We start from the raw sequence: 13,703 nt of genomic DNA, 5'->3' as shown, positions 1-13,703 counted from the left end.
TAGTAGTAGAGCCATGTTCAACAGATTTCTTTTCTTTTAATATTTACTTTTAAGTTTTAGGTGGACACAATATCTTTATTTTACATTTATGTGGTGCTAAGGATTGAACCCAGTGCCTCATGCATGCTAGGCGAGCACTCTACCACTGAGCCACAACCCCAGCCCCAGGTTCAATAGACTTCTTTGTAAATTCTCTGTATACCTTCACAGAGATTAGTTTGGAAAGTTATCTTCTTTTCTAAAATTAAGGTTTGAAAAACTCCTTCCTCATTAATTGTCAAGGGATTGGTTCAAAAGCCTGTACTTTGGCTGGGAAGGACCTGACATCAATTTAAAAAGCAAGCACTAGGGCTGGGGATATATCTCAGTTGGTAGAGTGCTTGCCTGGCATGCACAAGGCCCTGGGTTCAATCCCCAGCACCACCCAAAAAAAAAAAGAAAAGAAAATATGAGTTTAAAGCATCAGTCAGAACTCCCACCAACTTCTGAAAGATATTAAGGCACAGAAACTCAGATAGGAAGATGACAACATGTACATGTCTTAAAAACATTAAAATACAAAGGGAAGTGGGTTGGGGCAAGTGGGCTGGAGCTATAGCTCAGTGGCAGAGTGGAGCACTGGGTTCAATCCTCAGCACCACATAAAAATAAACAAATAAAATAAAGACATGCTGTCCATCTACAACTACAAAAATTTTTTTTAAATACAAAGGAAGTAGTAAATGTACAAGCTACCCTGAATGACTGAATGAGGTTATAATTTAATCGGAGAAGAGAAAAAAATTATATTACATCTTAAACAAAAAATACATACTTTAAGAATGTTCATAACTTTTAGTATTAAGATCCTGATGAAGAAACTAACATAATCCCCAACTACCTGGCACACTTAAATGACAGGTGGATGGTAAAACACAAGCCTAGTATGTACCAGCACCCAATCCAGCAACCAAAAAAAAAAAAAAAAAAAAAAGATCACCTTGAGAAATGTTAATGTAGAACTTAAAACATTTAACTGTAAAATAATTTCAATATGAATTGAAAAATAATGAATTAAAGATAGTAAATTTTGCCAGGTGCAATGGCATGAATCTATAATCCCAACAACTCCAGAGGCTCAGGCAGGAGGATTGCAAATTTGAGGTTAGCCTTAGCAATTTAGTTCTTATTACTCCTAAAAAGGACTGAGGATAGAATATCATTTTAACTGTCAATATAAGAATGACATTTAAATACATCCTTTGTCAATTCTGAGACATAAAGGTTACTATTTAACATTGGGTTTTATGTGATAGATAAAAAGGATCCAAATTTTCTTGCCAGAATGCTCAAAAGAGTAAATATATTTAAAGAATACAGGAACTTTGAACAGAGTTTTAGAGAATATTAGATTCTAAAATTTAACAGCGCTGTCTATGGTAGAAGGATGGACTCTAGTATCTACCTGCCTGAGCCCACCACTTACCAACTGGGTTACTGTGGGACAAGTTTCCTTATCAATTTGAATGTCTCCATTTCCTCCTCTGAAAAATGGCAATAATGGAGTCGGGGTTGTAGCTCAGTGGGAGAGCACTAGCCTAGCACATATGAGGCTCTGGGTTTGATCCCCAGCACCACATAAAAATAAATAAAATAAAAGTATTGTGTCCATCTACAACTTAAAAAATATTTTTAAAAAACGATAATAATCTATACTACAGAGCAACAGTTACAAAAACAGCATGGTATTGGCACCAAAATAGACATGTAGACCAATGGTACAAAATAGAAGACACAGAGAAAAACCCACATAAAAACAGTTATCTCATACTAGACAAAATGCCAAAAACATACATTGGAGAAAAAATAGCTTTTTCAACAAATTGTGCTGGGAAAACTGGAAATCCATATGCAGCTAAATGAAATTAAACCCCTGTCTCTCACCGTGCACAAAGCTTAAGTCAAAGTGGATCAAGGACTTAGGAATGAGACTAGAGACCCAACAGAAGAAAAAGTAGGCCCAAATCTTCATCATGTCAGATTAGGCCCCAACTTCCTTAACAAAACTCCTAAAGCACAAGAAGTAAAATCAAGAATCAATAAATGGGATGGATTCAAACTGAAAAGCTTCTTCTCAGCAAAAGAAACAATCAATGATGTGAACAGAGAGCCTACAGAGTGGGAGAAGATCTCTACTACACGCATATCAGATAAAGCAGTAATCTCCAGGATATATAAAGAACTCGAGAAACTTAACACGAAAAAAACAAACAGCCCAATCAATAAATGGGCTAAGGAACAGAACAGACACTTGTCAGAAAAAGATATAAAAGCAGTCAACAAATATATGAAAAAAATGTTCAAGATCTCTAGTAATTAGAGAAATGCAAATCAAAACTATTCTAAGATTTCACCTCACTCCAGTCAGAATGGGAACTATCAAGAATACAAGCAGGGCCTGGCTCAAGCGGTAGCGCGCTCGCCTGGCATGGGTGCAGCCTGGGTTCAATCCTCAGCACCACATACAAACAAAGGTGTTGTGTCTGCCGAAAACTAAAATGTAAATAAAATATTTTTTAAAAAAAGATTACAGATCAGGGCTGAGAATATAGCTTAGTCAGTAGAGTGCTTAAAAAAAAAAAAAAGAATACAAGCAGCCAGGCTCAGTGGAGCACACCTGTAATCCCAGCAGTTTGGGAGGCTGAGGCAGGAGAATTGTGAGTTGAAAGCCAGCCTCAGCAATGGTGAGGCACTAAGGAACTCAGTGAGGCCCTGTCTCTAAATAAAATACAAAATAGGGCTGGGGATATGGCTCAGTGGTTGAGTGTCCCTGAGTTCAATCCACAATCCATAGTAAAAAAAAAAAGAAAAAGAAAGGAAGGAAGGAAGGAAGGAAGGAAGGAAGGAAGGAAGGAAGGAAGGAAGGAAGAAATACATTGCTGGTGGTACTGCAAATTGGTGCAACTACTGTGGAAAGCAGTAAGGAGATACCTCAAAAAAAACTTGGAATGGAACCACCATTTTACCCAGCTACCCCACTCCTTGGTTTATACCCAAAAGACTTAAAATCAGCACACTATAGTGATGCAGCCACATCAATGTTTATAGCAGCTCAATTCACAATAGCTAAACTGTGGAAACAACCTAGGTGCCCTTCAATAGATGAATGGATAAAGAAACTGTGGTTTATATACACAATGGAATATTACCCGGCATTAAAAGAGAACAAAATTATGGCATCTGCAGGTAAATGGATGGAGTTGAAGAATACCGTGCTAAGTGAAATAAGTCAACCAAAAAAAAAAAAAAAAAACAAAGGCTGAATATTTTCTCTGATTTGTGGATGCTGATCCATAATGCAGGGAGACATGAAAAGAATAGAGGAACTTTGGATTAGGCAAAGGGGAGGGGAAGGAGGGGAAAAGGTAAGGGGAAGGAAAGATGGTGGAATGAGATGGACATCAGTATCCTAGGTACATATATGATTGCACAAATGGTACAACTCTACATCATTACAACCAGAGAATTGAAATGTTGTGCTCTATTTGTGTACAATGAATTGAAATGCATTCTGCTGTCATGTATAACTAAATAGAACAAATTTTAAAAATGTAAAAAAAAAGGGCAATAATAATAAACCCTACTTCATAGGGCTATTGCAGGATTGAGTGAGGTAATACATCAAGTGTCCAATATGTAGCAAGTTCTCAATACAAATTGATTATTATTTTTTATAGAAAAACTTAATTTCCTGATGGCATAAAGAATGTAGGGAATCTGAAAAAGAGGACACACAAAAGATGAAATTATCTACCCAGTTTCATTTTTCCTCTTGCTGATTGTGATATCAAAACACTTTTGGGGGCTGGGTTTGTGGCTCAGTGGTAGAGCGCTTGCCTGGCATGTGTGAGGCACAGGGTTCGATTCTCAGCACCATATATAAATAAGTAAAATAAAGGTCCATTAACAACTAAACAATATTTTTTAAATGCTCTTTTTTTTTTAAGAGAGAGAGAGAGAGAGAGAGAATTTTTTAATATTTATTTTTTAGTTTTCAGCGGACACAACATCTTTGTTTGTATGTGGTGCTGAGGATCGAACCCGGGCCGCACGCATGCCAGGCGAGCGCACTACCACTTGAGCCACATCCCCAGCCCTAACAATATTTTTTTTAAAAAATTAAAAAACACTTTTTAAGGGATGGGGCTGTAGCTCAGTGGTAGAGCATTTACATCACATGTGTGAGGCACTGGTTTCAATCCTCAGCACAACATGAAAAATAAATTAATAAACAAAGATATGTGTGTCCATCTACAACTAAAAAAATTGTTTTTAAAAACACTTTTTAAATCATATTAATGGGCCAGGTTGGTGTGCACACTTCTAATCCCAGAAGCTTGGGAGGCTGAGGCAGGAAGATTATAAGTTCAAAGCCTGCCTCAGCAAAAGCGAGGCACTAAGCACTCAGTGAGACCCTGTCTCTAAATAAAATACAAAATAGAGCTGGAGATGTGACTCGGTGTTGAGTGCCCCTGAGTTCAATCCCTGGTATAAAAAAAAAGATTCATAAATCATATTTGTGGGACTAGGGATGTTCTCAGTGGTAGAGTACTTGCCTATAGCCTATGTGAGGTTCTGGGTTCTGGGTTCAATTCCCAGCACCACAATGAATGAATGAATAGAAGCATCTTCTAAAGCTCTATTGATACTTGTATGTTTGAATATACTCCATTGAACTCCATTGCTTTCATCTTGGTTTTTCTGATTAGGCAGCCTAATTTGGAGGGCAGAATGGACCCAGGGAAAAAAAAAAAAAAATCACTTCTCCACCTCACCTAAAGGGTGTTGAGCTTCACTATCCAATATAGGAGCCATGAGCCACAGGTAGCTGCTGAGCACTGAAATGTGACTAATTCTAATGGAAAGATGCTGTCAGTGTAAACTACACACCTGATTTCACAGGCTTAGTACCAAGAAAAAAAAAAAAAGACAAATACCTTGTCATATTTTTTTTAGAGAGAGAGAATTTTAATATTTATTTTTAAGTTTTCGGCGGACACAACATCTTTGTTTGTATGTGGTGCTGAGGATCGAACCCGGGCCGCTCGCATGCTAGGCAAGCGCGCTACCACTTGAGCCACATCCCCAGCCCTCATATTTTAATAATAAGTCTTTTTACCTCTTTTTGCTTTGTTTTTTGGCGTTGGCAGTGCTAGGGATTGAATCCAGGGCCTTCTACATGCTAGACAAGCACTCTACCTTTTGTCCCTGAAACTATGATATTTTACACTTACTGGATTAAATAAAATGCTTTTAAAACTAATTTCACCTATATCCTTTTTTTTTTTATTTTACTGTGACTACTAGGAAATTTCAAATTATACACATGGCTCTGATTGTATTTCTATTATATACAGTACACTAGACAGTGTGTGTGACCAGAGGAAAAAAGGGTAAGGGCCATTCTCAATCACATCAATTCATCCTTTGTTGCTTTCTCTAATTCAGCCATGATAACAGGTAACAAAACTCACTGGCCCAGCTCAAGTGTGCCCAATGACACCCATCTAAAGGAACGTTGAGGGGCGACCAGGGACCCAAGAATCAAAACCACAAGGGGGACCCATCTTCATTACTCACTTTGTTCAGAGGCTGTTTCAATAGACAAAGTCAAAGGTATGAGGAAATGCCCACTCATGAGCAAGGAAGATGTGTTTCCATAGGAAGTACCCATCTTTTTTGCGGGGGATTGAACTCATGGGCACTGGACCACTGAGCCACATCCCCAGCCCTATTTTGTATTTTATTTAGAAATAGGGTCTCACTGAGTTGCTTAGTGCCTCACTTTTGCTGAGACTGGTTTTGAACTCACAATCCTCCTGCCTCAGCCTCCCAAATGTCTGTGAATACAGGCATGTGCCACTACTATTTATTTATTTTAATTTTTTATAGTGTAGATGAACAGAATGCCTTTATTTATTTACTTTTATGTGGTGCTAAGGATCAAACCCACTGCCTCACACATGTGAGGCAAACGCTCTGCCACTGAGCTATATAGCCCCAGTGCCTCTAGCACATCTTTTTAAAAGCAAAACTAAGTGTGAGGAAGCAGAGACAGAAGGAGGCACAGGCCTCCCAGAGAGCCAAAGGGTTTGTCTGAAAGAGGAAGAGTGCCACAAAAGCCATCCAAAATAAATGCATTTCCTAAAGGGCTCCAGGAACTCTAGAAGTTTTAGGTTTTTAAAAGTTTTGGGTTTTAAAAACAAGAACGAGCTTACCCTTAACCCCTTGCTCAGCCACAGCATAGCCAGCAGTTTGTTGGTCACGGCTGATTCCCCACGATCCAGAACCAGCTCTGCTATGTTCTAGGTACTAAACTGAAAAGGAACGTTTTGAAGAAAGTGAGGCATCAGCTGGAAATGGTGGTGCATGCCGTAATCCCAGGAGGCTGAGGCAGGAGAATCACAAGTTCAAGTCCAGCCTGGGCAACTTAGTGAGACCCTGTCTCAAAATTTAAAAATAAATAAATAAAAGGAATGGGGATGTATCCTAGCAGTAGAACCTTACTGGGTTCAATTCCCAGTCCTGCCACAAAAAGAAGGAGGAGGAGGAGAAAATGGATCATCAAAACCATGACTTGAGGCTTGGGATGCAGCTCAGTGGTAAAACACTGGCTTAGCATGTATCAGGCCCTGGGTTTGATCTCCAGCACCTCCAACAACAACAAACTGCAACCTGGTTTTCTCTCACGTTGGGGGATGTGGGCAGAGAGGTTTGTCACTCCCTTCACAGTATTCAAAAGCACACTCCACCCCCAATTTCTAGGTACAGGAGATGCTCTTAGGGTCAGGCCTATGACACCTTCTATTTCAGGTGAGAATCAAATGGAAACGATGCTCCCGGCTTCCCACTAACAGTTCATTCATTCATTCAACCACTGGAGGGTCTCTTGGAGGGAAGCATTGTGCTAGGCACAGGTGGCGAAATAAAAACAAACCAGACATGGAAACAACCCTCAAAAAAGCAATTTCCGTCCATCTGGAGGGAGAATAAAGATAGTAGGCCCAGCCCTCCAAGTGAGTACAGGAATTAGTTGTTGAGACTTAGAAGGAATGAACAGTCCCCCAGCAGGTCTTCTGCCAAGCCTGGTGCCCACAATCCCAACAGATACATCCTTGAGCATTTGTTGGATGCATCTACTCCTTTGAGTTCTCAAGGTTTCAAGGTATTGAGATTTTCACACATTAGAATAAAACAAAGGAGAAGTGATATATGTCAAAGAACCTCGGTGGAGGGAGGGAGTAGTTCAAACACTGGGAACAGGAAAGGTTTTATGGAGAAAATCACATTTAGTTTGGGCCTTGCGTGGGGAGACCTTAGAAATAAGCCAAGGGGTAAGAGGCCTTCCAGACCAAAATGATAACCTAGCAACAGCTAATTCATACAGCAAATATTTGTAGATTCCCTACTGCTGGGCCTTGAGGACACCAAGAGAACTAAGATGATCCTCACCTTTAAAGGGATTGTATTCAAAAAGTGAGGGAGGGGTAAGCAGGCAGTTACCATGCAGAGCTTCCGCACTGTGAAGCAGCAACCACACCAGAAGGTCAGGGTTGTCCCCAGAGCTGAATCCCAAATGACCTCTGTTGCTACAGAGATAGCAGCCCCTTCAGAGAAGTGGGAAAGGACATTGTGATTTTAAGGGATCCTTCTGATGGGAAGGTAATTGCAGGAGTTACCTGAGACAGAAAAAGCTGGAGAGACATGGAGGTGATGTCAACACTAAGAGACATTTTATCTGGGATTTTATCTGGGAGACAATCAGCCAACACTGAAAGATTTTAATCGAGGTGTGAAAATGAAAAGATTTGCTTTTTTTGAAAGTTCATTACAGAAGCAGCAGCATCCCGGATTGGGGGAGGCTGGCCCGGAGGCCACAGCAACCAAAGCTAAGGCCTGAGGGTGACCATAAGGGGTGATTTCTGGGGAAGTAGAACTTGTGGGACTTGGTCACATGTGGCTGTGGGCTAAAAGGGTCCAGGACAATGCTTCAAGGAATGGACATTAGTTAGCTCCACTTGACTAAAGAAATATGAAGTCAAAGCCAAGGCTGAGGGCTGGAGAGGAGCTTTCCCTGGGGCAATGGTGACCTGGGTGGGGATTCAACTGAACTCCATTCTACCCCCAGCCTTTCTGTTTCTAGAAGGACTCCACTTTTATGGAAGCCCTTTTCCAAATCCCCTCCTGCTAATCCCCACCCTTTCCCTCAAGACATGCTCTGAAAGGGCCTGTGATGCTTCCTCCTAGATAGCTGTATCTTAAGAGGGGATTCTAGGACACCCCAAAACTTTCCCAAGGAAGAGATCATGAGATATACACACAAACACACACTTTGAACATAAGCAGTGATTTGACTAAAATCTCAGGCACCAGAAAAGGCATTAGATGGGATATTTTTACCCAGGAGCTTTCTCCACTCAAATCACACCAAGTTATCCCTGTCTCCTCTGAGGACCGGCCCAACCCCTTTACTGCCTCACAAAGGCCAGCCGGGCCAGACTATCACAAGTGGCCTTGGTTCTTCTTCCTGATAGAGCTAGCCACTTGCTCCCGAGCTCTCACGGTGACTATTTTTTAAAAATAGCTAACCTCTCTCTCTTTACCCTCCTCTACCTGCCAAGTCTGCATCGGCCAAGTCTTGCCTTGGCCCATCCACATGGACACCATGTGGATGAAATCCTGGTAGCTCTTAAGTCCCAAGTCAAAGCAACTGGCAAGAGTCTCCTGCAGAGAGGGACAGAATGGAGCAGGAAGGAAACCATCCATCATTACCACCAGGGAGAGGGACCAAGACCTACACAACCAAATTCCCCTGAGGCTATATACACTAGTGAGAAACAAAGGCACCCCCTTGGCCATTTATCTGCAAAGGTAGCTGCCCTGAGGGCCACCAAAGAGGGCAGGGTGTTGCTTTAAGTGTGGTGACACTCCCAAGCACCTGTTTCCCTCACTCACCCCACTTACATGACCTCTTAGGCAGGAATCGTCCAGAAGTCCACAAGCCAAGCACAGGAGGGCATATTAAGTCTTGACATTCTGCAGATATTTACACCACCCTATAAAAATAGGTGTCCAGAAGCAGAAGAGATGGACGGAAGCCACAAGACCTAAAATGTCCCACACTCTGGCAAAGACAGAGACAGAGGCCTGCTGATTTAAAGCAGGTGTTTTCTATTCTCTGACAGCTCCAGGCAATGAACTCTGGCCTGCATAGCTGCAGAAGGACCTCAACTCCTGTTTATTTCACTCCAGAGGAAAAAGGAAGGTGAGAAAGCAGTTCCCAGAGTCAACAGAGAGGGTCCAGTGCCTTTCAATACATCTAAACCTAGGAAGGGGTCAGCCATCACCAGACCATCTGGGAACTACTTCTCTGATGCAGCACTGAGTTCTGGGACAGAGACACAACCCGGGGGGGGGGGGGGGGGGGGGGGGTGTCCAGATTCCCAAAGGAAACAGCAAATAGAATAGGGCAGGGGAAATTTGTGAGGTGGGGCTGCTGGGAGAGGAGACAAAAATGGAAGCTCTTGATTCTAGTAAGGGGGAAAATTGAGCTACTAAGGACCTCAGCAAGCTGGGAGCAGGGGCAGACCCTGTAATCCCAGCAATTCAGGAGGCTGAGGCAGGATGATGGCAAATTTGAGTTTAGTCTCAGCAACTTAGAAAGACTCTGTTTCAAAATTAAAAATTAAAAAAGGGTTTAAGATGAAGTTCAGGGCTGGGGATGTGGCTCAAGCGGTAGTGTGCTCGCCTGGCATGCGTGGGGCACTGGGTTCGATCCCCAGCACCACATAAGAATAAAAAATAAAAATGAAGATGTTGTGTCCACCGAAAACTAAAAAAAAAATAAATAAACATTAAAAAAATTCTCTCTCTCTCTTTGGAAAAAAAAAAAGATGAAGTTCAATAGTAGAGCACTCCTGAGTTCAGTCTTTAGTACCTATGAAAAAGGAAAAAAAAAAACCAAGATGGGGGGCGGCAGGCAGGCAGCAAAGGAAATTAATTTTTAGTACCTGCTTTTTCATTCATCCGATGTCTTCTGTTCTCAACAGAGGATGACACAACTTGTTTTAACCCTACACAAGAGACAAAAAATGTGTACAGTTGCCATACTATAATGATTGGAACTCAGTGAAAATTCTGAACACCAGAACTGTTTTCTAGACACAAGTGGGCTCACCAACGTTGATTCTGAAAGCTGTCATGTTTCTAGAAGGCTTTTTATGAAGCTGATGTTTAATGTTTTAATCTTACCCATTTGGCACCTTGAACTTAAACCTTCTGGGGTTAAATGGATCTCAAGTTAGTTGCTTGCTTCTTTGAGCTTTTGTGAAGTTTTATCCAAAGCTCTGTTAAAATACTTACATTTTTGGTGCATCTTATTTTCTGTCTCCCTGTTCCACAAAGTAACCAGGGCACAAGCAGAACACCCTGAATTCTCCAGAGCCTAGCCAAGGCCTAGTAGATAGTTAGTAACTGGTAGTTGAAAAAATAAGTAAAAACATAAATTATTAAATCTAGTGATATAAATCTCATTCTATTGAAAAAAGAAGTCTCTACGCCACATCTATTAGGATGGCTACCAGCAAAAAGTCATATCAAGGGGCTGGGAATATGGCTCAGTGGTAGAGCGCTCGCCTCACATGTTCAAATCCCTGGGTTCGATCCTCAGCACCACGTATAAATAAATAAAATAAAGTTATAAAAAAAATACTGACTTCTTCAAAAATGGAAATAAGATATAAGGGGGGTGACTAAAAATGGGGTTGGGAGGGAGAGCAAGGGAGGAAGATTACCTCTAGATAGGGAATAGGGGTGGAAGGGAAAGGGAGTGAGAAGGGAAATAGCATGGATGGTGAAAGGAGACCCTCATCATTATACAAAATACATGTATGAAGATGTGAATTTGGTGTCAACATACCTTATATATAATCAGAGATATGATAAATTATGGTATAATGGTGTATTAAAAATTGTAATGCAAAATAAATAAATAAACAAAATCATTAAAAAAACAAAAAAAAATGGAAATAAACCTGATCAATTGGGTTATTAAAAAAAAAAAATCATATCAAGTACTGTGAGGGAGGTGGGGAAATCAGAAGCCACACACTTGGTGAGATGGTCCAGCTGTTTGGGAAACCGCTCTGGCGATTCTGCAGACAAGTAAACACAGAGTTATCATATAAGCCAGCAATTCTGCTCCTGAGTATATATATCCAAGAGAAATGAAAAGTGTCCAGCACATGCCTAATCCCAGCTACTTGAGAGGTTGAGGCAGGAGGATCTCAAGTTCAAGACCAGTCTCAGCAACTCTGTCTCAAAATAAAATAACAAAAAAGGGCTAAGATTGTAGCTCAATGTTAGAGCACTTGCTTATCAAATGCAAGGCCATGGGTTCAATCCCCAGCACCACACACACACACACACACACACAAAGTCCATACAGAAATTTGGGCTTGACTGTTCAAAACAGTATTATTAATGATACCCAAAAGATGGAAACAATCCAAATAATCATCAACAAAGGAAATGGATGAACAAAAGGTAATATATCCATACACTACAATATTAATCAGCCATAAAAAAAAAAGCAGAGTATAGTTATGTGCCACAACATGGATGGAAAAAAAAGTGAAATAAGCCAGTCATGGGACCGCCCACTATATGATTCCATTCACATAAAATCCCAGATCAAGGAAATACAAACATAGAAAATACATTTGAGGTTACTTAGGGATGGAGGGGGCAGGTGTGTGGGGTAAAAGGATAACAGCTAAAGGATTCAAGTTTTCTTCAACAGGAAATTAAAATGTTCTAAAATAGACTGAGGTAACAGTCACACATATCTCCGAATATACTAACCATTGAACTGCACAATTTAAATAGGTATATTGTATGATATATGTATTATATCTCAAAAAAAATTGGTGGGCAGGGCTTATCACGACCCATAACAGATGCCAGAAGCCCACTAACCAACACAGTTGTATGGCTGCTTTCTCCTTTAAAATCGCACTGGGCGGCTGGGCACAGTGGTGCACACCTGTAATCCCAGTGGCTCAGGAGGCTGAGACAGGAGGATCATGAGTTCAAAGCCAGCCTCAGCAATGGCAAGGCACTAAGCAACTCAGTGAGACCCTGTCTCTAAATAAAATACAAAACAGGGCTGGGGATGTGGCTCAGTGGTCAAGTGCCCCTGAGTTCAATCCCCAGTACCCTGCCTTAAAAAAAATTGCACTGGACATGTAGATAACACAGACTATTGCAGATAATTTGACTTTCAGGTTCTACACTCATGTTAGCCTCTTGCTTCATACTAAGTGGCACGGGGGAAATTCTGTACCTGAAAAACTTGGTGTATTGAAGCCATAACCAGAATCAAACAAGTGTGCTCATTAACAGTGATTCTAGAGGCCTCTGAGTTTCCAGGAAGTCTTTCTGTAAAACCAAATAAAATTATTTTAATCTTATACATTAACCACTCTGGAGGGACTCCTAAGGTGACATAATGCAAGGACTAGATAAATACCTGTTTGGGGGCTGGGGATGTGGCTCAAGCGGTAGCATGCTCGCCTGGCATGCGTGCGGCCCGGGTTCGATCCTCAGCACCACATATAAATAAAGATGTTGTGTCCGCTGAAAACTAAAAAATAAATATTAAAAAATTCTCTCTCTCTCTCACTCTCTCTTTAAATAAATAAATACCTGTTTTCCTGGGTGACCAAAACTATTCCCATCCCAAGTTGTGGCTTCTTTTTAATTCTGAGATGTAAGGAGGGATAAAGTGATCACAATTAAGTTTCTTTGTCATTTTTATAATACCTTTAGCTATTTTATCATAAATCGTGAATTTTTTTCTAAATTTTATATGATAAAACCAAGGAACATTAAAAAAAAACTATGTCTGGGAACACTGATGACACCATTAAAAGTCACAGCATGGGGTAAAAGTTCATTAAAAAGTCTGAAAATCTGACTAAGTAGGGTGGTGCAGAAGAGATCAAATTCAGAAAACTTTAGAACAGCCAGGCATGGTGATGCACACCTGTAATCCCAGAGACTCAGAAGACTGAGGCAGGAGGGTTGCAAGTTTGAGACCAGCCTCAGAAACTTAGTAAGAACCTGTCTCAAAATAAAAAATAAAATAGGTTGGGGATGTGGCTCAGTAGTACAATGCCCCTGGGTTCAATCTCCAGTACTGGGCCAGGCGGGTGGAGGGGAATAGGGAGGAAGGAAGAAAATCTTAGAATGAAATCCTAGCTCCAGTACTTACAAGGCACACAGCCTCTGGTAGACGACTTAATCCTGGACCTCAATTCATTTATCTGTAAAATGGGGATAAACACCAACTTCTACCTGTGACAATGTAAGTGATGTAAAGAAAAGTAAGTAATGTATAGTAAGCACTTGAAAAACACTTCTCCTTAGAGAACAGAATATTGAGCACTGATGGGTTCTGAAGAGGCAAAAAGAGAGAAAAGAACAGAAGACAAGGGCTTGTGGAGCCCGGGGGAATCGGCGGTTACCAGATTATGAGCCAGCACATCAGCTGAAAGCCAGAGAATCCTGGGCCAAAATGGGAGCTAAGTGTCACCTGTGTTAGAGGAAAAGGAGCATTAAGTTTAGGAAGCAGCCAGTCCCTTCAAGTGTTTCCTTTGGGCTGG

This window comes from Marmota monax, unplaced genomic scaffold, assembly GCF_021218885.2.
Source record: "Marmota monax isolate L192 unplaced genomic scaffold, Marmota_monax_Labrador192_F-V1.1 WCK01_AAM20220418_F8-fsc00017, whole genome shotgun sequence".
In the NCBI taxonomy this organism is placed as follows: Eukaryota; Metazoa; Chordata; class Mammalia; order Rodentia; family Sciuridae; genus Marmota; species Marmota monax.
Note: the sequence above shows the minus strand (reverse complement) of the source record.